Consider the following 26,485-nt stretch of genomic DNA (forward strand, 5'->3'; position numbering starts at 1 on the left):
AACACCACATGTACTCACTATTAAATTGGAACTAACCAATGAGCACACATGTGCACAGAGGGAAGTAAAACTCAGTGGAAATCAACCCAGGCGGTGGGGGGGGCAGGGAGGTTCTGGGGAGAAGAGAGAAGGAGCAAAAACCTATCTGTACAATGAACACTATTTGGGTGATGGACACACCTATAGCTAGGACTCAAGCATTACAAAAGTGATCCACATAACCTAAAATATTTATACCCTCTTCATATTTAGAAATTTTTTAAAAAATCAAGCATACTTGATAATTTTATGTTAATGAAAACTAAATGGCACCTTAAAAATTATTTCTAACAAACTATTAAGATTAAAAGATTCAATTCAGCCATCTGTAGTATTTAGAAATAGAATCATTCATTCTGGTGAAACTGCTTACCTATTTTCTAGGCTTGGCAAGAAATTCAATCTTATTTCTCTATATCTTACAATTAATTTTTAATATGTTAATTATTATTTATTTTATTATTAAGTAATTATTAAATAATTATTTAATTATTTTCTATTATGAAATTATCTCAAAATATAGATATGATGTAACTGATGCAAATAATTACTAGAAAGGAATGCAATATGGCACTATCATCTGGGGACCGATTCAATCTTGAGCCAATGTTTTCTAAAGTTCCAAGTTAAAGCTGTTTTAGACAAATTAGGATTGGAGTACATTATTGTATACTTTGCATCTTACTTTCTATGTCACTGTCTCAGACCCCTTGCAAATAGAATCAGAAAGTCAGGCATCAGAGAACATTTTCTTGTACGACTTAAAGCCTGGTCCTAAAATTTGATAAAATATTCTTATTATGTTTATTTAATCGCTCTCATTAAAATAAATTTTCATTGCTATTCATGCTTATTATTTTTGAAAATGACCCTTTTACAGTGGAACCAGTACTCCAATCCTAACTTGTCTAAAACAGCTTTAACTTGGAACTTTAGAAAACACTGGCTCAAGATCGAATCAGTCCCAAGATGATAGTGCCATATTGCATTCCTTTCCAGTAATTATTTGCATATAGAATATTTTGACAAAATATTCTCATTATGTTTATTTAATCACTTTCATTAAAATAAATTTTCATTGCTATTCATGCTTATTATTTTTGAAAATGACCCTTTTACAGTGGGACCAGGCTTTAAGTCGTACAAGAAAATGTTCTCTGATGCCAAGAAAAATTTTCTAGGCCAATAAATTAGCAATTATCATGATATTAATACTTCTGTATATATTCATAAAATCATAACATTTTTCAGATAGTCAAATATTTCATTTGTTAGCCTTTATTTTTTAATATTATAATAAATCACCCTTTTCATGTACTCCAAAGTAACAGCAAAAGTGGAATGGGTAAACATCCAACATTTGCTGCATCTATTTCTGTAATACATCTCCCACATTATATATACAAGTTAAAGCTTCAAGACTGTGGTTAATTTTAAGCCTAGTCAAGATGGCAGCACACCCACGTTCTCAGGCTTAAAATATAACATCTTTCATAACTACTTCTTCATACCTTACAGAATTCATATATACTTGCAGTCATATGAACAATATTTCTCCAGCCAGGTTCTACTTACATCTGCCTCCAAAAGTTTGCTCATTTTTTATGCATTACTCTTATCTACCAGAATTGGATTTCTTCCTTTAAAAACTAAGAAATCTGTCAGAGTCAATAAACTTGGATGAGACAGAATAAGAGAAAGGACCTGCTCCCTGCTATAAAAACTTAAGTTTTTCTTAAGCTTAAAGATAAAAGTAATACCAAGGCAAACTCAGATTTGCTTCTTTTTACAGAGATTCTGAGACAGCAAGCAAATATAACATATAAGATGAGAACTAATTTTACCTAGCAGATGTTAGATAGAGGCTGAGCCTATTGGTTATAAAAATGCTATAGTATAACAGAGTAAGAAGGCAATGAAGAATGAAAAAAAACATGGGCTCATATTTCCTTGGACATTTCTTAGGGCAAGTGGAAAGAGGCGCTTCGTGGTTTCCATTCTTGCTCAGCAGCCTCCCTCCTCTCTCATTCTGCCACTACATCCACTAAGTGGGGAGGGAGGAAATGGCAGGGGATCAGGGGGTCTTTGACTCTCCACACACACTGAGGCCACACTAATGTACACAGCGTCTCCAGGGCTGCACTGAGGGAGATGAGATGTTTCCTCTATAGGTTCAAGTGTACTCGGTGTTATAAAAGTGTTCTCAAAAGTTTGGGGTAAGTAAACATATTTTCACAAATTGAATTATTAATAACCATTTAATGAACATCACATTTCCTAATTTCAAAATATATTATAAAGCTATAGTAATCAAAACAGTACAGAATTGGTATAAAGACAGACTTATGGACCAATGGAACAGAATTGACAGCCGAGAAATAAATCCATGCATATATAGTCAACTGATCTTCAACAAGGATGAAAGAATACACAATGGGGCAAGGATAGTCTCTTCAACTAACGGTGCTGTTAAATTTGCATATCTGTAAGCACAAAATGAAATTGGACCCTTATCTGATGCCATACCCCAAAACTAATTCAAAATGGATTAAATACTTAAAGGTAAGACCTGAAACTGTAAAACTCCCAGAAGAACACATAAGAGGAAAGCTGCATGATATTGGCCTTGACAATGATTTCAAGGATGTGACACCAGAACCAAAAATAAATAAGTGGGACTACACCAAATTAAAAAGCATCTGCACAACAAATGAAATTATCAATATAGTAAAAAGGTAAGCTATGAAATAGGAGAAAATATTTGCAATCCATATATCTGATAAGGGGTTAATATTCAAAATATAAAAGGAACTCTTATACATCAATAGCAAAAATACTAATAGTCCAATTAAAAATGCGCTAAGGACTTAAGTAGACATTTCTCCAAAGAAGACATACAAATGGCCAATGTTCAACATAGCTAGTCATCAGGGAAATGAAAGTCAAAACCACAATGCGATATCTCACCTTATTCCTATTGGAATAGCTATTACAAACAAACAAAAGACAAGTATTGACAAGGATGGGAAGAGACTGGAACCCTTGCACACTGTTGGTAGGAATGCAAAATGCTGTAGCCACTATGAAAAACAGAATTTTGGAGATTCCTCAAAAAATTAAAAATAGCACTACCATATTATCCAGCAATCCTACTTCTGTGTATTGATCCAAAATACACAGCATCTCAAAGCAATATGTGTACTCCCATGTCCTTGCAGCACCATTCACAATAGTCAAGATATGGAAATAACTAAATGTCCATCGACAGATGAATAAAGAAAATACCATATACACATACACAATTAAGCCTTTAAAAGGAAGAAATTCTGCAATATGGGACAACATGGATGAACCTTGAGGACATTATCCTAAGTGAAATAAGCCAGTCACAGAAAGACAAATACTGCATGAATCCATTTATAGGCAGTATTTCAAATAGTCAAATTCATATAGTCGAAGAGTGGAATGTGGTTGCCAGGGGAAATGGAAAGTTACTAAGCATTGGGCATGAAGTTTTAGTTAAATAAGATGTGTAAGTTCTAGGGATTTGCTGTATGACGTTGTCCCTATATGCAACAAAATTGTATCACATACTTAAAAATTTGTCAAGACAGTAGGTCTCATATTAAGTGCTCTCACCATAATAAAGAATATATTTTGGCCGGGCGCTGTGGCTCACGCCTGTAATCCTAGCTCTTGGGAGGCCGAGGCGGGTGGATTGCTCAAGGTCAGGAGTTCAAAACCAGCCTGAGCAAGAGCGAGACCCCGTCTCTACTATAAATAGAAAGAAATTAATTGGCCAACTGATATATATATAAAAAAAAAAATTAGCCGGGCATGGTGGCGCATGCCTGTAGTCCCAGCTACTCGGGAGGCTGAGGCAGAAGGATCACTCGAGCCCAGGAGTTTGAGGTTGCTGTGAGCTAGGCTGACGCCACGGCACTCACTCTAGCCTGGACAACAAAGTGAGACTCTGTCTCAAAAAAAAAAAAAAAAAAAAAGAATATATTTTTAAATATGAAAAGGCCACTTCAAAAAGAAGCACAAGGACATTGGTGGGCTACAGACCTGTTCAGTGGACACAAGGAGCCGCCGCTGCCTTACTTTCAATTTCAGACCCAAATCTACCACGAGCAGTAGCTGGTCCTCCCACAATGGGCTGAGGCTAAAGCGTGGGGGCCAGTAAGGTGGAAACTGACAAACGAAAATCAGTTATGGTTGTCAGCACGCTGGTGTTGTACCAGCAAATCCTGCACTAGGCGGGCAAAGGGGCCATTGAGTATGCAACTGCCTTATCCACAGGCTTCGCAGATTGCCGCAGACAATAACATGAGGGCAAGACCTGTGAACTATAAAGCTAACGGTTGTTACTGGGATGTAAGTGGGTGGGCCACGTGCATTTGGACTGAGGTGATAACTTCCTAAGTCACTGTGGGAGTGGGGAATATTTAATGATGTTACATGGGAAGCGCCATGGCAACCACATTTATTCTAAATGGGGAATACATGTTCTTTTTTGCCAAACATGTTTTAAAATGTCCTTACCATAGAAAATGCAAACAAACAGTGATGACTGGCAGAGAGATACACAGCCACGAAACAGAATTAAGAAGCAAAACACCTGACCATAGAGACAGAGAACTGCTTCATATAGCCATTTTCAAGTAAAGCAAGGAGCCAGTATTTTATCCATGCACATTAGAGAAAAGAAAGACCTCCTCCTGACATAACCCAATACTTAGTACTTACAGGCTATTCTTGAAAAGTGCACAGGTTAAGAGTAAGAAGTCCTTAATGACTAGTAGTTAGAACTTTGAATCTAGAAGAAAGCATCCCAGTGGAACATGCAGGACCTGGAGGAGAATCTATTCTTAACAAGACACTGACTGAGAGTTATTACATCGTCAAACTTTGATGAGGAGCAACTGATAACTGACCAAAATCTAGCAGGGACACACAAATATTTTGACATAGTATATCATTCCAAGGACTGTATTACCATCTTATAAAATCCCAAGCAAAGCATGTAAGTGTTTAATGTAGTGATATCTGGAGCAAGAGGAAGGCACTACCTGAATGTTGTAATCAATGTTCTGTTCCCAGAGTGAACAACGACAGGTCATCTGAATTTATTATGGAGTGCTCTCTTCATGAGGCTCCTTTCTATCTGAGTTTGCTCAAATTAGAGTAGACATGAAGCACACATAGATAGACGATGAATCCAAACTATCAAGTGAGATTTCAATTCAACAAACATTTATTGAGCTATGTGTAGGATGTCTGCTAAATATTGGGTTGCAGTGATGAAACAAAAGCTTTACTTCAAATGCAAAATAAGCCCTTAAGTAAAAAGATGCCATTTGATGAAATAGGTGCCATAATAGAGCATAGTTGGGTGTGTACAAGTTCATGGCCGATGATTAGGAAGAGTTCAAAGAAGCTGTCTGTGGGCTCCAACGAGTACCAATAATGAGTTTTATTCTCAGCAGTACTTTTAGGCGGAAGATATCTACTTGTTTTTTGTTTTTTTCTTTTTTTTTTGAGACAGAGTCTCGCTTTGTTGTCCAGGCTAGAGTGAGTGCCGTGGCGTCAGCCTAGCTCACAGCAACCTCAAACTCCTGGGCTCAAGCGATCCTTCTGCCTCAGCCTCCCGAGTAGCTGGGACTACAGGCATGCGTCACCATGCCCGGCTAATTTTTTATATATATATCAGTTGGCCAATTAATTTCTTTCTATTTATAGTAGAGACGGGGTCTCGCTCTTGCTCAGGCTGGTTTTGAACTCCTGACCTTGAGCAATCCGCCCGCCTCAGCCTCCCAAGAGCTAGGATTACAGGCGTGAGCCACAGCGCCCGGCCTTGTCTTTTTCTTTACTGATTACCAAGAATTAAAACTCTGGGCCGGGCGCTGTGGCTCACGCCTGTAATCCTAGCTCTTGGGAGGCCGAGGCGGGCGGATTGCTCAAGGTCAGGAGTTCAAAACCAGCCTGAGCAAGAGCGAGACCCCGTCTCTACTATAAATAGAAAGAAATTAATTGGCCAACTGATATATATATAAAAAAAATTAGCCGGGCATGGTGGCGCATGCCTGTAGTCCCAGCTACTCGGGAGGCTGAGGCAGAAGGATCACTCGAGCCCAGGAGTTTGAGGTTGCTGTGAGCTAGGCTGACGCCACGGCACTCACTCTAGCCTGGACAACAAAGCGAGACTCTGTCTCAAAAAAAAAAAAAAAAAAAAGAATTAAAACTCTGCAGCTTTGGATATAAAATATTTATTAAGAGTCAGTGCATGGAGTGATGTAGATGTCAGGAATTAAATGTATTAACTATAACACAAAATATCAGAAAGCGAGAAGGCAAGGACCCTGGCCACACAGCCCAGACTGCCTGTCTTGCAGGGTTAGCTCCGCCTGTAGACAAAACAAGTCCTCTGATCTTGACTGAGGAGCTCCTCACTAGTGGTACACATGGCTGTTTATGAGTCTATTTCCCTCTGGTGGACCATAAGCTACATGAAGGCAGTGACTACATTGTCAACACAGTGCATGACACATAGAAGATACTCAGTATCTAAGTGTTGAATGAGTCAAGGCATCCACGAATGACTCTATACCTAAAGCATCATTCTTTCTTTCCAAAGTAGTTCATACTAATTTTTAAAGCCCTTCAAGAGAGGATTTGTCACAACTTCACTTATGTCTTTTCTAAGTGAAAAGTCTACTGCTAATGTTAGCACATTTCCTTGTTTCTTGATCTCTGAAGGTTTAAGAGTACTCAGGATAAGCCTGGAAATAAAAGAATCATAGTCTTAAAGATACACATTAAGTCACTGCTTTTCTTTATTCTAATATAAGCACTTCCTACAGAAAAACAAAGGTATAACAGATAAATAATGGAACAGCTGTAAAATCTCTTTCTGGAGATATTTCAAACTTACTAATTAAACAATAGCCTATCTTGAGTCCCATGTTGATCCTACATAAGTCAAATCAAGAATATAAAAAATAGCAAACCCCATGAATATCATTATGTTTAATATATTTTTTATTCTATTGTCTTCCACGCATATTTTTCTACTGCATTTGATATATGCAAACATGTGAAGTTTAGGGAATATCATCTGTCCAATTTCTTGGACAGGAAATAATGTGAATTGAAATGGATAAATGACAAAAGAAATAAGAGGAGGAGAAACATACCTGAAATCATCTGAGAAGTTATTAATAAACCCCAGGAACACTCAGACTTGACTATGATAACCAGATGTATGATAGATGCCTCTTCTGATTTGATATTAAAGTGCCATTGCCTCAAACACTCCAGTGATCCACAGTTAACCTGAGATAGATACCTGTTGGTGTTTGGTTGCCTAGGACCCATGCCTTGTTTCCAAGAGCATCACATATTTCTTTCTGGGAGTTACTTCAGCTTTGGATATAATCTGGAGAGGCTCCAAATGCTGTCCTTCTCTGATCTCTTCCAGCCAAGGGGCAACCACGTGACTCCAGCTTGATCAGTCAAATTCCTGATTGGGATTAGAATCCTGAGCAGAGTGCCTATGAGACTAAAATGGCTGGGGTTCATCGATGTGATCACTGTCACCCTAAAAGATTGCTCCTGCTGCAACATAACACCTGCTTTTCCTGCTTCTTGCTTCCTGCTCCCTGGAAGTAACCTGGTTCCTGCCCATATTCAAGTCTGGTCCCACAGTCATCCTAGACATTCTGTGCTTTCCTAGTGGCCTTCCAATAAATTGACTTGCCTTTAAGTCAGTCAAGTTTATGTGCAGAGCAAGTGTAGTCTGGCACTTGCTGCCCTCCTGAGCAGGGTGAGTGAAGGAGCTACTGCTGGAGAGGTGGGACACCTGTTCTCTTGTTACTTTAAAACCTCCAAAAGCCTGAATGTACCAATGAGCATATGTAAATCATGCTGGGGTATGCCTGCCTTATTCTCCTTTTCTACTTTCTTTTTCTACCTCCTTCCCAGGTAAGTCCCAGTTAAAGATGGACACCAGGCAAGGTCAATATAGGGAAACTGGTGAGAAGTCCACCCCAATTTCTTTCTAAAATCTGTCTTAAACGCTATCAAAAGTCAATAGTTACATGAAAGCTACTATTAAGCAACTCTTTCCAAATAGAACAACAATAATAGGAAATGAATGGAACATACAGACTGTAAACATATCTGCATAGCGTATTCTTAAAATGGAAAATTTGAGCATTAGGAAATTCATAGCCAGAACAACAAAAAAAAGACACTTAACAAAACAAAATGAATTCCAGACAGCTGTAGCACTTTCACACTTGGGAACCTGGTTTGCAGTCTTGTGAAGAGAAAGACATATGAGAAGAATAATTAAAAGATGTCAAAGACAAGTGTCAATGAACTTAGCTATAAATACCCTCAATGAGAACGTTAAATTTCCTTTGGGAAATTATTAAATCAAGAGTGGATTGTACCAGTTAATAATGGGAAAGATCATTAGAATTCTAGAGGAAAATGTTGGAAACACTCTCCTAGACATTGGCCTAGGCAAAGAATTTATGAAGAAGACCCCAAAGAAAATATCAGCAGCAACAAAAATAAATAAATGGGACATGATCAAACTAAAAAGCTTCCGCACAGCCAAAGAAACAGTCATGAAAGCAAACAGACAACCTACAGAATGGGAGGAAATTTTTGCATCCTACATATCTGATAAGGGGCTGATAACTAGAATTTACAGAGAACTCACAAAAATCAGCAAGAAAAAATCAAACAACCCTATCAACAAGTGAGCAAAGGACATGAACAGAAACTTTCTAAAGAAGACAGAATAATGGCTAACAAACATATGAAAAAATGTTCAACATCTCTAATCATCAGGGAAATGCAAATCAAAACCACAATGAGATATCACTTATTTCCAGTAAGAATGGCCTTTATCAAAAAGTCCCATAACAATAGATGTTGGCGTGATGTGAAGAGATAGGAACACTCCTACACTGCTGGTGGGACTGCAAACTAATTCAATCTCTGTGGAAAGCAAGATGGAGATACCTCTAAGTGATACAAGTAGATCTACCATTCGATCCAGCAATTCCACTACTGGGCATCTACCCAAAAGATCAAAAGTCACTTTATGAAAAAGACACCTGCACTTGAATGTTTACAGCAGCACAATTCACAATTGCAAAGTTGTGGAAACAACCCAAGTGCCCAATACATAAGTGGATTAATAAAATGTGGTATATGTATACCATGGAGTACTATTCAGCTTTAAGAAACAATGGTGATATAGCACATCTTGTATTTTCCTGGACAGAGCTGGAACCCATACTACCAAGTGAAGTATCCCAAGAATGGAAAAACCAGCACCACATGTACTCACCAGCAAATTGGTATTAACTGATCAGTACCTAAGTGGACACACAGGAATTACATTAATTGGGTATTGGGCAGGTGGGAGTGGGGAGGAGGAGGCAGGTATATACATATATAATGAGTGAGATGTGTACTATCTGGGGGATGGTCACATGTGAAGCTCATACTTGTGGGGGGAGGGAGGGCAAGGGCATTATTTGAAACCTTAAAATTTGTACCCCCATAATATGCTGAAAGTAAAAAAAAATGGAGAAGATCAAATTAAGAAAAGGGAGACAACATTTCAGAAATAAAGCAATCCCAGGAGTCCCACAATAGTCTATGGCCTATTGGTATTCCTAGAGACTTGGAAAGTTGGAAAGAGCCTTGGATGGATGAGAGTAATGCTACCATTCAGGACACCCAGAGCAAGAGTGCCTTCTTTTCTCATTACCTACCAACAGCAAAGCAATACTTTCCCAATATCATAGAGAATTGGTAGCACTTTAAATGTTTAGAATTTCCCTTCCCAGGAATATAACAGACTACATATTCTGAAATCCAACTAAACATACTAGATAAAGTATGAAAGACATGTTTATACAAGAATAGTTGAGCTATAAGTAATTAAAAGGGAAATATCAGAGGATAACATTAAAGTGAAAATAATAATACAAAAATGTTATGCTCTCTGCATAATCACTCCCCCCAAAATCCAAAGCCAACAAATTAATGTAAAGCAATCCTGTTTCCCTTAGATATAAACTGAAATCCTCTATGGAGGAAGGTACCTTCAAGCCAGACCTTACAGAAGTCCCACAGACAAAATCCCCAAAAATATGATTTCACAATTCTTAAAAATTTAAATTGCATGAAAAAGCAAGGCACCATGAGTGAAAGTCAGCAGAATACACTGCACAGACCTGCCAAGACTTCATATGATAGAGTTAGTGGAATCAAAATATAAATTAAATGTGCTATTTAAAAAGATTACAGAGAGAATTGACTATATAAGCAAAGACCATGAGACTATGAAAAATGAAGCAGATTTGAAAAAGTGCCAAATAGAACTTCTTGAAAACAAAAATGTAATTTAAATGAAAAAAATTTATTGAACAAGTCAACTAGTTAATAAGACACAGATAAAAAGAGTAAATTAGACAACTAGAACCCAAAGTTGAAGAAATCACCAGACTGCAACAGAGACAGTCTTTTTTTTAAAAAAAAAAAAGGTCAAGAGGCATGAAGGTTACAAATAAAGGACTAACACAGACATTATTATAGGAACTATGGAAAGAGATAATAGTGAAAATAAGGGAGAAACATATATTTATGAAGAAATAATGCTTAAGAATTTTTCAGAATAGATGAAATATACAAACTCCCAGATTTAGGAAGCAGAATGAATAACAAGCAGGACTATACACACACACACACACACACACACACACACACGCACGCACATATGTGCACTTAAAGGTGGACTCCTGGACACATAAATTTTACATAATAATGTGAAATTTCAGAATTCCAAAGGCAAAGAGAAAATCCTGAAGAGCCAGACAAGACGGTGTGGTTGTTGGAGATAAAGAGAGGAAAGATGAAAAGAGAAAGATGAAGGAGGAAGGAACAGCATGAAGGAGGAAGGAATATTACAGACAAGAATGGATAAGAGAGGAAGAGAGAAAAACAGCTGGAATCAGCAAACAAGAAAGCCAGACTCTCCTTAGGGGTAAATGCTGCTGACAGCCTGAGGATGCTTGTGAGGTGTAGCTGAACCTGAAAATCCTGGCCACTAAGCCTGGAAGACTAACGTGTTTCCAGATTGGTAGCACCCCTGACTCCTGCCAGCAGATTACAATCCTCCTTAAGATAGGTCTCAGATTTCCCAAATAATAAATTCAACCTATTATAACCTCATAAATAAATTTTGACTTTATCTCCCCTCCCCACTATCCAAATGGTTAATGGGTAAAAAAATATAGTTAGATAGATAGAATGAACAGTGTTTGCTAACGCAACAAAGTGACTACAGGCAACAATAAGTTATGGTACACTTTAAAATAACTAAAAGAGTGGAATTGGAATGTTCCTAACACAAAGAAATGATAAATGCTTGAGGTGATGGATACCCCAGTTACTCTGATTTCATTAATATACATTGTATGCCTGCATCAAAACATCACATGTACCCTATAAATATATATAACTATTATGTACCCATAACAATTAAAAATTATGTATTATGTAAAATTATGTAAAAATTAAAAAATATGTATATTTCCAAACATCTAGGGAAACAAGTCGCCATGAAGGAAAATCAGCAGAGCAACAACGGATCCAGATGCCCAAGAACTTCCAATGTTATAATTATCAGATACTAATGTAAAATTACTGTCTCAGAAATGATTAAAAAACAGGGTAATAAAAATTACAAAGGGACATAAAACAAAATATTATTTGACTTTAAAAGGAAGGACACTCTGACACATACCATAACATGGAAAAGCCTTGATTTTGCTAAGTGAGATAAGCCAGTCACAAAAAGACAAATACCATGTGATTCTACTTACATGAGGAACCTGGAGTAGTCGAAATCAGAGACAGAAAGTAGAATGGTGTCAGGGGCTGAGAGAGACCGGGGTTGTCTAACAGGCATAGCATTTCAGTTTTGTAAGATGAAGAGTTCTGGAGATCGGTTGTGCAATTATGAATGTACTTAACACAACCGAACCATACACTTAAAAAGGTTTAAGATGGTGAATTTTATCTTATGTGTATTTTATCACAATTAAATTTTTTAAAAAATCACAAAGGATAAGGTGTTATAAAAGTGACCAGGCAGATCTACAAAATAAGAAACGATTCGGGTACGTTGTACACTATTCAGGTGACAGGTACACTAAAAGCCCTGACTTCTCCACTATACAGTTCATCCATATAACAAAGAAACACTTGTGCTCGCTCCTGAATCTACTGAAAGAAAAAGAAAAAGAAATGAAATTCTGACAAGGAAAACTAAAATTATTTTACTTTATAAAAAACGTTAAAAACTCAAATATGAAATAAACATATTAGACACAACTGAAGACAGTATTATTTTTAAAAGCAAAGTTGAAGAAATTGCCTGTATTATAAGAAGGAAAATATAAAAGAGAGATTGAGTCATAAAAAATAAAACACAAATGTCTAAATAAGTCTAGTTAGAGTTTCAGAGGGGAAGGATGGAGGAGAGGCAATGTTCAAGGAAGTAATGGCTGAGATTTTTCCATAATTAATGAAAGACATGAATTCATTGACATAGGAACCACAATATATTAATATATCAAGAGGGACAAATAATAATAAATATATACCTAGACATATTAAGATAAAACTACAGATCTCTAAAGACAAGAAAATATCTGAAAAACAGTCAAAGAGAAAAGACATATCTACACAGAGCAAAAGTTAAAAAGTTAGTGCCTACAGACTTTTCATCTCTTATACACTACTGGTTTAAATATATGTACACCAGTTCAACCATTTTGGAAAATAATTCACCATTTCTAGTAAAGTTGAAGATGAATCCCCAGCGATTAGACTCCTTTAAAAAAAAGAAAAGTAAAAGAACACAACACACTTTGCACATGTGCACCCAAAGACACACACAAGAATGTTCATAGCGGCATCTCTTATAATCACACAAAATTTAAAAGAAACCCAAAGGGATATGAAATTGTAATACATGCATAAAATGGAATACTGTTAGCATTGAAAAAAAATCACCTTGAATAAATCTCACAAACAAAATGTTAAGTAAAAATTAGCATGACACTAATTATATGAGGTTCAAAAATATGTAAACTTAAACAATGACTTAGAAGGAGTCTACCTGTAGAAGAAAGGGAGGGAGGTGTGATCAAAGAATGACAAAAAGCAAAAGAATCATGTCATATTTCTTACGTTGGTGGTGCTTTTTATTCTTTTTACCTTACATATATGATAACATTTCATTTTTTGAAATAATAATAGCTAACACTTTACCATGTAATTCTAACGATAATCCTATGAATGATATATGAATATTATTTTATCACCATTTTGTAGATGGGGAATTAAGACACAGAAAGATTAAGTAACTTGCTTAGAGTTCTGGGCTACCAAATATTAGATCCCAGACCATGTGTCTCTATAACAAATCCTCCTTGGCACTGAGTTATTCTTCCTCTCTTTTGTATGTATGTAATATTTCATTTTAAAAATAAAGGGAAGCTAAGCAGGGCATGCCCACAGTCCTAGCTACTTGGGAGGCTGAGATAGGAGGATTGCTTGAGCCCAGGTGCTTGAGTCCTACCTGGGGAAAATTACAAGACCCCATGTTTAAAATTAATAGTAATAGGCCGGGCGCGGTGGCTCACGCCTGTAATCCTAGCTCTCTGGGAGGCCGAGGCGGGCGGATTGCTCGAGGTCGGGAGTTCAAAACCAGCCTGAGCAAGAGCGAGACCCCGTCTCTACTATAAATAGAAAGAAACTAATTGGCCAACTAATATATATAGAAAAAAATTAGCCGGGCATGGTGGCGCATGCCTGTAGTCCCAGCTACTCGGGAGGCTGAGACAGAAGGATCGCTTGAGCCCAGGAGTCTGAGGTTGCTGTGAGCTAGGCTGACACCACGGCACTCACTCTAGCCTAGGCAACAAAGTGAGACTCTGTCTCAAAAAAAAAAAATAAAAAATAAAAAAAAAAAAAAATAGTAATAAAAACTAAGAAAAGAATAATAAAAAGAAAGAACTGAAAAGGAAAAAAATGTTTGGTATTAATAGGACTAATCAAGGACTAATGCCATTAAAACTGTTTTGCAGAAAGATAAATACATGTGTATAACCATTTATGTGTCAGTGTAATGAGAAATAAATATAAAAATGTTAAATCATTTTGTCAGTGTTATTTTTATTCTCTACATATTTTTCTTCATTTTCCAAATTGCCTGCAATGAACATGTATTAGTTATATACTCCGGTGGGGGGACCAATGCTATTTAAAAATATTCTTGCCCTTGGCTTCTTTTTTTAATCTCATATCCTAAATTACGCAGTTAATTGCATAGGAAGTCTAATTACATCTTGCCTGAAAGATAATAAGACAGTGAGTGTTACTGGGTTCCAAAAAAGGGCCTTCACTTTGTATCTAAAAGCAAATAGTGTTTTACATTTCAGCAAAATTTTTAAGAGGCTTGTGAACAGTTGCTTCAGGCTGGTCTTAACATTGGCCTTGACAAATCCAAGTGGGTTTAGGACAATCCCACCTCTATCCAAGGCAAAAAGGTACTCTAGCTCTTTCATCTACAGCCACCCAGCTTAACAGGGAGAGGCACAGAGGGAAGGTTACGCAGCAGTCAAGGAACAGATTCACAATACAAAGAGATTAGCTGCCTGTCTAGCAAATTAGACGAATAGACCTTACATGGGAGCTCGGGGTTCTCGCTGGCATTCAGGGAAGCACCGGAAGCTGCGAAGGAGTGAGCAGAACTGCTAACTGTGCGGAGCTGAACCCTTGAGGTCACTTAAGAGCTGTTTTGCTTTCCAAAGGAGTGGGAAGGAACGCGTTTCTGGAAAGCAGAGCTTTTTTGAAGGTGGGAAAAAAAATTCTTTAGAGGCAGGTAATGGTAGCATTTGATAGTACTGTCCAGTCAAGAAAGCACTGACTAAAAGGGCACTCCATGGGGATGCCAGCTCTATACCCTGGCATTCAAGTGCTGGGGCTGAGCCTCAGGATTAACCAAGAGCAGCAACAGCAACTCAGGTTTGGTGTCATTTCTTTGTTTTTTTTTTTTTTATTATTATTATTTTTATTTTTTGTTATTTTTCCCCTCCCTTATCTGGTATCATTTTTCTTAATATAGCAAAATTTTAAAAAATCAATTTTGTAATTAGCCCCAAAGCACCCAGTATTCATTTCTACAAAACAATCAAAAGAACATCATGGAACACCCACGTTTCAATTTTCTTCTCATCACCTACTCCCTTTCCTTCATTTACTAGCTTGTGAATTGAAGCAAATCGCTAACTTTGTCTAAGCTCAGTTCCCACCTTGTAAGACGGATGTAAAAGTGAGACAGTGGATGATGTAGTGTCCAGCACTATGTTCCCGCAGATGATCTGGAAATTTTCGTTCCAGTCCAGTCCCGTCTACTCACCCATGAGTCACAAGCCATTTCCCCCAACACACACACACACTTGATGTAGCCCTAGGAAAACAGCCTTCAAAAGTCACTCCTGTCTGGCTCAAGGTCTCTGAAATCAAGATTAACAATCCAAATATATTAAAGTGAGAGTTGGGAGTATTTCTCACTTCACATTTCATTTAAAAATAACAAATTACAAAATTGTAGCTAGAAAGGGAACCTGCTAATGAATATTCATGAAGACTACTAAACCAGAAATAAAGACAAAAGTTGCCTTTTCTTTTCTTTTTTTTTTTTCTTTTTGTCACATTAAAGTGAAAACAAACAAGACAAGGAGAAGGCAGCAGGATAGCCAAAACAAAACTTTCATTTCAAGGGTGAATGCAAGGAGTTAGACACCTCATATAATTTAGCAGGAACCTGGTAATACACAACCCCAGGAATGCTAATGAACACAACCCCCACAGACTTTCATAGAGTTCCATCTTGAACATCCAAGAGCGGTCATTTGGCTCATGGTGAATAGATCTAACTCTTGGCTTCCTAGCCAAAGAAGATTGAGAAATTTAAATAAAAACTAAGAACAAGAACTTTAAAAATGCTTCTTTTTAATAAAGTACAGTTTCATACTTCATCAACTTCAATTGACACCAAAGACAACTATATATCATCCTTGCAACAAGAACCTGGTGAAATACTATAAATAAAGACTGAAATTTCTTCATTGTTTTCTGTTGGGTATGTGTCCTTGGATTTTATTTCCGAATTTCACTGAATTCTGGGTGAGGCAACTGCATTTCTTATTCTGAAAAATCGCCATGATCATGGTACACCACTCAGAGGCTTGGAAGTAAGTGGTCTTTGGTTTAAGAACAGGTTGATAAACAAGTAAAAAAAATTGTTGAAGGGCACAAGCTGGGATGGAGAAAAGAAAAGATTTTATTTCCATATGAGTTTGAAGTTTCAAAGATAGACTAGACTATACTTAAAAAATCTGAAAATAACTAAAAAAATCTATCAGGTCTACCAGGGACTTGTTCAAAGGAAAGGAGATTTGACAGAGGAGATTTGGAGGCTGTGAAAGGAGTAAAAATAAAAAATCATCTCATGTCTGTGCTGCAGAAGCTTAAATTGTCCTTAGATTAGAACACCATTCCAACTTTAGAGTACATATGAGTCCCTGAACATCTTGTTAAAATGCATGTTCTGATTCAGCAGGTCTAGGGTGAGACCCGAGTTTCCAAAATTTTAACAAGCTGCAGGTGATGTCCATACTGCTAGTATGTAGACCATACTTTTATTATCATGGGTGTAGAGCACTAAAAGAGGAGAAATTTGAGTTTCAGTGCCTGCTGTGGGTTTATCACATTAAGACTTGAGGGCATTTCCCCTAAGCCTACTTTTTTTGTTTGATAGATACTCACCTTCCCCAGTTACCTCAATGTGAAACTGAAACTAAATGACATGCCAAAGCGCTTTATGACATGCAAAGAACAAAGAATAGCAATATTATCACCATCATTAAAAAGATCAAAAGGATAAATGACTTGTAGAAGGATCCAAAGTGAGAGGTTGAACTAGGCTGAAACCTGTATCATCTGGGCCGGGCACAGTGGCTCACGCCTGTTAATCCTAACACTCTGGGAGGCTGAGGCAGGAGGATCTCTTGAGTTCAGGAGTTTGAGACCAGCCTGAGCAAGAGTGAGAGACTCCCCCCCACCATCTCTACTAAAAATAGAAAAATTAGCCAGGTGCAGTGGCACGCATCTGTAGTCCCAGCTTACTCAGGAGACTGCGGCGGGAGAATCCTTGGAGCCCAGGTGTTGGAGGTTGCAGTGAGCTGTGATGATTGATGCCACTGCACTCTAGCCAGGATGACAGAGCGAGACTTTGTCTAAAAAAAAAAAAAATCTATATCATCTGATCTTAAGCAAGAGCTTTGTACTCCAGTGTGTAGGTACTTAAGGTGATAGAAGGAATAGATCACTTTTGCTTCCAACATATATTTATCATCCTGTCTCAATTTTCAATTATACTAAAAACTTACATGTTGGGATGATTCCAGCCCTTGTATTTCCTTAGCAGAGCAGAGGTCACTGTGACTGTGGTAATGCCCTCTGTTGCCCCCTCAGGGGGCAATCATAACGCTTGGTGCACCCACAGTCTACATCACACCATTGTCAGCTGCGTTAGTGTAATGAAGACTAATGTACATGCCCAACCATGTGAGAGAATTTCAGTGATGAGACAGAACCCATGGGCTAAAATAGTCAAGGAAGACTTTATGGGAGAGAAGTATGTGTTTTGAAGTGTGTTCAAAACGAAGAGAATGGTTTAGGTAGCTTAGAAGAAGAGCCAGGCAAGTGCTGAGCAAAATCGCCGAGAGGGAATGCAAATGAACTGGTCGTTTGTGATTGATGCAAAGCATCAGGCACTGCATTTGATACACACATCAAGATAATCTGATATGTTAGAACACGGTGGCCAACTCAAATGATGGGGTAGACTAGCTCAATATTTAGGGGGTAGGCCTGGAATACCAGGGTAAGGACAATCCTCATGGGACAAAAAACCATTTGAAGAATTTTAGCTTGGCTGTAACAGAAGGTACAAAACTGGATATTTGAATATCCCATTGGGGAAAATATGGAAGGCATAGGAATCCATATGACTATCATGAAAATTTCTGTTTCTAGCAAAGGACCCATTTAATCAAGTGAAATCTTAAATAAAACCTCTATCTATGTTGAGAGAGAGAGAATATGAAAACAGAGCTGCTTTAGGTCAAAGTGTGATAGGGCTCACAGGCTGAACTGTCAGAAGTTGGACTCTCAGGTCTGCTGGGTTTCTTCTGAAAGATCCTGCATCCTGGATAGGATAGGATCCAGAAATGCAAAGGAAACTTATCCAGATATGGTTTTATGAGGGAAGAACACGTCATCAGGTGGCTGCAACAGTACCAGCGCCAGGCATTTAGGTTTGCAGTTCAGGGATCTTCATCTACATCACTCTGCCTCTGCCTATGACTATCTGACAAGACATGCCAAGGAGAAAATGTAAAATCCAATATACTTATTAGTAATTTAGAAACTTCTTAGTAGCTTCCTCTTATCTTCTGACACTGAGGTCTTAAAAGAGCATTTAGTCTAAAAACCTGGTCCCATATCCATTCTTTAATCTTATCTCTGAGCAATTAATTGATTGGAAAATCATTTCATCTCCAAAGTTCCAGACTTCCTGCTCTTGTTTCAAAGCCCTTCCTTGTGATTTAATACTCATGAGTGTTTTAACAATGTCATCACAAGATCTGAGTCACAAAACAGCTCAGACTGGGTATAAATAAATGGCCCAGGATGGCAGGCCTTATTTTTATAGAGAACATAAAGAGACAGCATACAGTAAGATTGAAAACTATGATAACAATATCTAGCAGATTTTTAAATGCATATCTTTTAAATGAAAAAAGATATATTACATTTTGAGAAAAGTACATACAAGGTGTATTTGGACACAAAGATACTATAAGAAATTTAGTTATTAAGAAAATGATTGGCCGGGCGCTGTGGCTCACGCCTGTAATCCTAGCTCTTGGGAGGCCGAGGCGGGCGGATTGCTCAAGGTCAGGAGTTCAAAACCAGCCTGAGCAAGAGCGAGACCCCGTCTCTACTATAAATAGAAAGAAATTAATTGGCCAACTGATATATATATAAAAAATTAGCCGGGCATGGTGGCGCATGCCTGTAGTCCCAGCTACTCGGGAGGCTGAGGCAGAAGGATCACTCAAGCCCAGGAGTTTGAGGTTGCTGTGAGCTAGGCTGACGCCACGGCACTCACTCTAGCCTGGACAACAAAGTGAGACTCTGTCTCAAAAAAAAAAAAAAAAAAAAAGAAAAGAAAATGATTGTGGATAATGGTAATTATTTTCTTCCATTTGCAAAACAAGACATATGTATTTGAATTTCTAGGAAGCGTCATTCCTGAAATCACAGAAACACAGAGTTCAGAGTTCTTAAATTCTGTAGAAAGTATCTCAGTAACTTGGGTCTGAATATTGTCTTTTTCCTTTCTTTGAAGGTTTTTTAGAATTGTATATTCTATAAACTTCTTCCAGTATTTTATTGTCAAGAGCAGAGCAGTCCCCTTGATACAGACTTAACTGTCTGTATTTATGTCCATTTCTTCTTGTTCTATCCTCTGAACATGGACAAAAAATGCCCAATATCCTCCTTGCAAGAAGATTCCACTTGCTTTAAGATAGAAGGCATTTATGCCTTAACTTTCTTATTTTAAACAATTCCAGGTCCTTTAACTTCTACTCATAGAACTTCCTTTTCATCTTTTTAATCACTTTAGGTTCCCTCTGGAACAAAAATTATTTAAAATTGTAGGTGATGTATCTTTTATTAATCTCTATACTCTACTATGGTAAATGTTGTAATAAAAATAACATTAAAAGGCATCCTGTATTGTAACCAATTGCTCAGAACTAGTGCACTACTTATAGATTATTTATAGGTAATTATAGGTAATTACAGTCATAGTTATAATGTAATGAATGTCTCCTATGTGCCAGGCATTGAATACGTTTCCATCAAATCCTGGCAACAACTTAAGAGGTAGGTATTATTATCCCCATTTTTTATAGGAAGGGCCCAGGCTAGATTGTCACAGATCTTGATTATTTTTCTGGAGCCAGTTCCTTATCACAATGTTATAAAGACACATAATCACATACTCATACACGTACCCACTGCATGGTTCATGTATGCTGACTGCTGTAGGTCAGGTTTCTCTGGAACCAGACACTGAGATGTGGATCTGCATGCAGGAATTTTATTGGTGAGAGCTCTGGGGCTTAAAGCCTATGGAGGGGTGCACAAAGCAGAACAGACAGTGGAAGAAGTTGGGCTGTGATGCTGTCATAACAAAAGCCTCAGCTAACCCTTCAGGTCCTTCATGTTGTCCTGAATTGGGGCAAGGACCTTTGTATCCCCCATTGACCAGTCACTGAATGCATGCTGCCCTGGGGCAAATGGTATAACCTTGGGTGACCAATTTTCCTTAGCTGAAGGCTGAGGACAAGACCAAAAGGAGGGACCGAGCTGTGAGCTACCAGCTGCCGATACTCCAAGAGGCTGTTGAAAAAGTGCCTCAGTCAGGGAGGGAGAGGGATCTGAGTAGCACATCACAGCTCTGCTACAGTGACTATATTTTCTGATCCCTGACCTAGTACCCTAGGTTTTGTGTACCTGTTTATGGGTTTGCAAGTTACACATTGTGAGATTTAGTGCCAAAGATTGAGGAGAGGAAAGAACTTCAATGCTTCAATTTATGTGTAGGGTAAGAGGAATGTCTCTCTCTCTCTCTCTCCTTCCAGTCTGTCTCTCTTCATCTCTCTTTTTCTCTGTCTCTCTTTTCTGTTTCATTCACATTCTCTGTGTGATACAGACACACTAATATGATGATTCTAAATAAAACATGAAACCCCTGATAGTAAAAAAGGTAAACAGAAGAGGAGAGACAATAATTGGAAATACTGGAGATAATTATTACCCAAGTAGATACTGCCATTTCTGAATAGTTCTATTAATAATAATCTAGATGTTCTCTAAATCAGTGATCCCCAACCTTTTTGGCAGCAGGGATCGGTTTCACGGAAGACAATTTTTCCATGAATGGTGGGGTGGGGGGAGTGGCAAGCAATGGGGGCTGCTGTAAATACAGATGAAGCTTCACTGTCACCTGCCACTCACCTCCTGCTGCGTGGCCTGGTTCCTAACAGGGCATGGACCAGTACTGGTCCTCAGACCAGGGGTTGGGCAGCACAACTCTAAATGAAAACTGTTACATTGGGTGAATAAAACCCTGTTAGTAGTTCTGCATCCTCAGTCATTTTTTCAATCCTCCATCTTTCCTAACCGATTTTATTTTCCAAACCATATTAAAAAATATAATTGCCTCCGGATGTTTCTTGCCTAAAACAAACAGCACAAATACTTATACTATTGATCGTGAGAAGGAAGCTCTGTTTTATTTTTCCAGTTTTTAATGAGAACAATCAAAAAAATTTTTAATGCTTAAGATCAAAATTATTTATTATTTATTGTTACCTCTTTATCCATTATGTAGAAGCTTTTAAAAAGCTAGAAATTCAACAACTAGCAGGAATTGTTTATTAAGGCATGAATTTGAAATAGATCCCCAAGAGATGACAAATCCAGCTTATATTAAGGAAAAATATGAAGAGTCATTAATTCATATTATGCTGCCTTGCTATCCTATTAACTAATGCAAAAATAAATTCTCCAGTCATCATTCTCATTTAACACAAGTAGCAAGATATTAGTGCAGTAACTGGGGTTCAAAAGCTAATAATAAACCTGAACCAAGAATAATTTTGAAAGCACCCAAACAACAAAAGGCAGTTGAGAGTGAACATTCAAATGTAGCAGGACATTATCTGATTAGAAATCCGCTGTCATTGTCCTCCAGCAGAATGGTTCACAAACTGCTGATGCAAAGTCTATGACCTCTATGGTGGGATTGAATTTGTACCACAAGTTGGTGGCTCAGCATTTCCTGTCCTCTTTTTTAAATCCCACACTACAGAAGGGCATAAGGTAACACATTTAACTGTTAAATATGATTTAGACCTGCTGGAATACTTCCCATTCAAAAGTGTCACCCTAGCAACTCACCCATGGCTTCTCCTTTGCAGTAGGAGTTTTCCCCATGCCACCTTGCTCTTGCAGAATTCTGTGCTCTAACCACAGAGTAGAAAGAGGACAGTCTTAAATGTTATTTCAAACTCTAAATACTTCCAAGTGGCAACTCCAAAACTCAAAAACTCTATGCATTGCTTGCTTTGCCTGATAGCACTTGCAGCCCTCGCTTTGGAACCTGAGCAGAAAGCAGCCACCCAACACCAATGCGCTCTGTACTTCAGCCATGGTAAGAAGCTCAGAAGAAGACCATCAAGCCAGACAACAGTGATGAAAGCTGACCTCCCCTTTCGTAGCCACCATACCATCTTGCACTCACAGTCTGCAATAGTTTCCATATCTGTTCATCCCTGTTCATACTGCTGTTCTGCCCAATGCAGCCAAGCAAGGCAGAGGGCAAATATTGAGCACATGCCAGATGATGCCCCCATCCCCCACAGCTTTTGCCTCTGATCTATAACACACTCTTTCCACTGCCAGTTCCATAAACACAGTCAAGGGTCTCAGGTGTTGGATATATCATATTAAAGTCTATCACACAGAGAATATGAGTGAGACAGAAAAAGAGACTCAGAGGCAGAGAGAAGGAAAAAGAGACAGAAAGAAGCAAAGAGAGAAACTGAAACAGGGAGAAATATTCCTTGTGTTCTGACATAAATGAGTGGAAACTCCTTTTGTTACTGGCAGCTTTGGGGATGAGTGAATCATGTTTTGTATATGCACCCTGATAATTTACAGCCCACTGGTTTCACAGCAAAGACTGAGCATTCTGTGAACCGCAGAGAACAATGCATTGTCTTCGAGACCACCTACAACTTGCATGCATGTGCCGTCATTCTAAGTTACACCAACTCAGCATTTCCATAAATTCATTTTCTATACATAAAATTCACAGTAGACTGCTATGTAATTGACCAAATCAGAACTATCATGCGCTTAGGGTGACTACAGTTAACAATAATTTATTGTATATTTCAAAATAGCTAGAAGAAAGTTTGGAATGCTCTGAACACAAAGAAATAATAAATGTGTTTGAGGAGATAGATATTCCAATTACCCTGATTGGATCACTACACACTGAATGCTTTATCAAAGTATCACCTGTACCCAAGAAATATGTACAATCATTATGTATCGATAAACAAAATTAACAGAAAAAGTGCTTAAAAGTGTTGAGTTTTAAAATTATTGATGAGTATTTTTTTTTAACCAGAATTTAAACACAGATGATTTGATTCTGTTCCAATCCTTCATTTTAGTGGTGGAACCAATCTAGAAAAATAAAGGACACCAAAAACAAAATCCATGTTAAAATTATAAAATTAAAAAATAATAAGGCCTTAATCAGAGCCTCAAGTATTTAAAGCAAAATCTATTGAATCTAGAGTGATCAACCAAAGCAAGTATCACCAGTGTGAACTGATTCACTGAATTCAATTCCCTATTTTAAGACATGTAGATAACATCACAGTTCAATAAGGATTTGGAATGAGGGGAAAAAATGAGGCAGAAAAGGATGAGGCAAAAAAGGCAGAGTGCCTTTGGATGAGGCAGAAAAGGCAGAGTGAGATTTAAGAGACCAAGACTCTGGTTCCGGCTGTTGGTGTTAAGTTACTTGATTTTGCTTCAAAATGTTTTCCTTGTGTATGAAAATGAAAGTGATAGATCAGCTGATCTTTAAAGTTCTTAAAAAGATGATAATAGACTATCAAGAATAAAAAGGAGAATTCTGTAATTTTTTAACAGGTATTAAGGAAAAAAATCAGTAAGCTAATTAAGACCACAGTAATCAAATAAAATTCACTCAAAATAGTACTATTGTAAGTATTATTTGAATTTAAAATTTTTGCCCATGACATTCCCTCAAAGAAGGCTGTGAGTAATAATGAGTTTCCAAAGTCTAACTCGGGTGGATTTGCTCTCAAACAGTGCAGTCTCTGTTAGGACAAACCCCAACCATGTCCTGTGTGGATGCTGGGAAGACCCAAAGGAGGGGCCCTGGCACCACCCCACTGAGGAATGCCAGAAAGATCCTGCTCAGTCTCCCGTAAGCGATGCTCAAGTAGTGCACAGAGCAATGAGAGTAAGGGGTTGATAAGAGACCATGATTACTACAACAGAAGAACTACACTTCCAAAAGCAAAACACCTTTCTTAAATAATTTCTATAACTACTGTCAATTAAAATAAAGAACAGCACTGACTTGTAACTCTCCTAAATTTTAGAGTTTATATTATTTATTAAATGCTACTTTAAATTTTGCTTTATCAAACTGAAAAAGTCACCAAATTTGTCCCTAAGGAAAAAATCCTAATTTATTATGCCAAGAAAATAAGAACAACTACAGACACGAATGAAACAGCGGATAATGTCAAAATAAAAATGGAAATTGAGAATGTGGTGAGTTGTGTGTTAAGTAAATGAATGAATGATATCGCAGGCTTAAGTACTAAATCAAATTTACATTTTAAGAAAGATTTTTAACTGTTGCCTATGACTCCCAAAGTCGATGTTTCTAATCCTGAATCCCCCCTTCCCTCCACACTTACACTTCCAGATGCCTGCTGGAAATTTCTGTCTAGATGTGCTGTATATACCCGAAAGTCCTTCCCTCCTGAAGAATAAACCTGCTTCCCTCCTACATTCCCTTTAGGGCATCACCATGCTCTCAGTCACCCATGTCAGAAACCTGAGAATCCCAAGTCCCGACATTTTCCCACTTCTCACGCCCAATCAGTCATCAAATCCAACTCTTTCAGATTTCCCTCTTTCTCTATTCCTCTCTGCTTCCACTCAAATTCTAGCCCTCCTCTCTCTTCCCCAGATCATTACAAAACGAGTCTCCTCTTCCTTCCATCCTGCTCACCTCTAGTTCATTCTCTACACTTTCTCTAGGTAACACACCTAAAATGACAATGACTTCCAGCCAAAAACCCCTAGGTGCTTTAGTGCTTCCTGCTCCCCTCCCCCCACACACACCATACCTTACAGTCCAGCAATCCTGAATTTCTTACTTTCCCACTGCTCCTGCCTGCAACACCCTCCTCCCCACCCCCTGCTCTTTAGCTGGCTAACTCCTATTCATCTTTCAAGAGCCATTTCAGCAGCCACCTCCTCCAGGAAGCCTACTTTGATGCACACAGTCCTCTGGCCCCAGGCTGCATTAGATGCCTTGTGTGTTCCTTAATGCACACTCAATATTCTTTTATTATACCGAAGTTGGTCATATCTATTTGGATGTCTGCCTTGCACATTTGGCAAGGACTTATCATCTTTGCTTTTTGAGAGCCTAGTAACGTTTACTGAACTGAACTGAAAATGAGTGAAACTATGGAGGAAAACAGATTGAAGAGTGTGAGAGTATTCTGGAGGATTATAAATGTTTGGGAATAGTAGTAATTGTTTTTCTTACTTATGCAAATAATACTTCATGGTTTACAAAGTGCTTTCATATGTTATATTGTTTGATCTTTAAAACAATCCTAAAAGGCAGGGTAAGGCAGATGTTGAGGCTGACAAAAACCCTAAACACATAAGAAATTTCTCTGAAAAGAGAAATATCATTGATTTTTTTAAAAAGCGGTGTGTGTGGGTGTGTGTGTGTGTGTGTGTGTGTGTGTGTGTATGAGAAAGTCTTCATAAATCAGAGATCCAACTTCAAATAAATTCCTGTTCAGTCAAAATAGCCAACTGGTTTCCTTCATAACTACTAAAAAATTCTCCTGCAAAAGAAAAACTCTCAATTATTTATAAGGAATTTCCAATAACCTGTTCCCCTATTCATGCTTTCCCAAGAAGTAGATTTTGGAGGACAAACCAGCTAATTCAGACTTCTAAAGACAAAAAGAGAACTAATTCACTCACTTTCAGAAGTTCACTGGGCTAGAATCCTCCCAAATACTTTCCTGATTTCTGAAGCTGTCCTTTTCTCAGGATAATGCCAACAGCCAAGAGCAGCTTTGGTCAAAGTCTTCAGCAAACAGGGGCAAAATGTGCTGAGGAAGAAGATCACAAAGATTCCTAAAAAGAAAAAACACAGAACAATGTAAATTGTTTGGGGTTAGTTAATTCTATCAAGCCAAAATTTCATTCTGCTTATAGTACTAAAATTGATAAGGTGAACTTAATACATATCAAATTCCATGATTAATTTTAACCAAGCATTATTCTACTTAATGACATCAATCTCTAAGAAACTTCAAGCCACTTAATGGCAATA

The 26,485-nt window shown here is 37.8% G+C and overlaps 1 protein-coding gene across 18 annotated transcripts in view; it reads right to left on the reverse strand.

Annotated features, from left to right (window-relative positions):
- NRCAM (neuronal cell adhesion molecule) overlaps positions 1-26,485 on the reverse strand; it is a 265,047-nt gene that overhangs the window by 177,357 nt on the left and 61,205 nt on the right. For 17 of the 18 annotated variants that reach the window (XM_076006545.1, XM_076006542.1, XM_076006544.1 and 14 more), the window contains exon 2: positions 26,131-26,286. The gene's annotated coding sequence lies outside the window, so the exon portion shown is untranslated. Of the gene's footprint in view, positions 1-17,328; positions 18,966-26,130; positions 26,287-26,485 lie in introns of those variants that run through there. The other variant, XM_076006530.1, reaches the window with a different exon arrangement.

This window comes from Microcebus murinus, chromosome 9 (genome assembly GCF_040939455.1).
Source record: "Microcebus murinus isolate Inina chromosome 9, M.murinus_Inina_mat1.0, whole genome shotgun sequence".
In the NCBI taxonomy this organism is placed as follows: Eukaryota; Metazoa; Chordata; class Mammalia; order Primates; family Cheirogaleidae; genus Microcebus; species Microcebus murinus.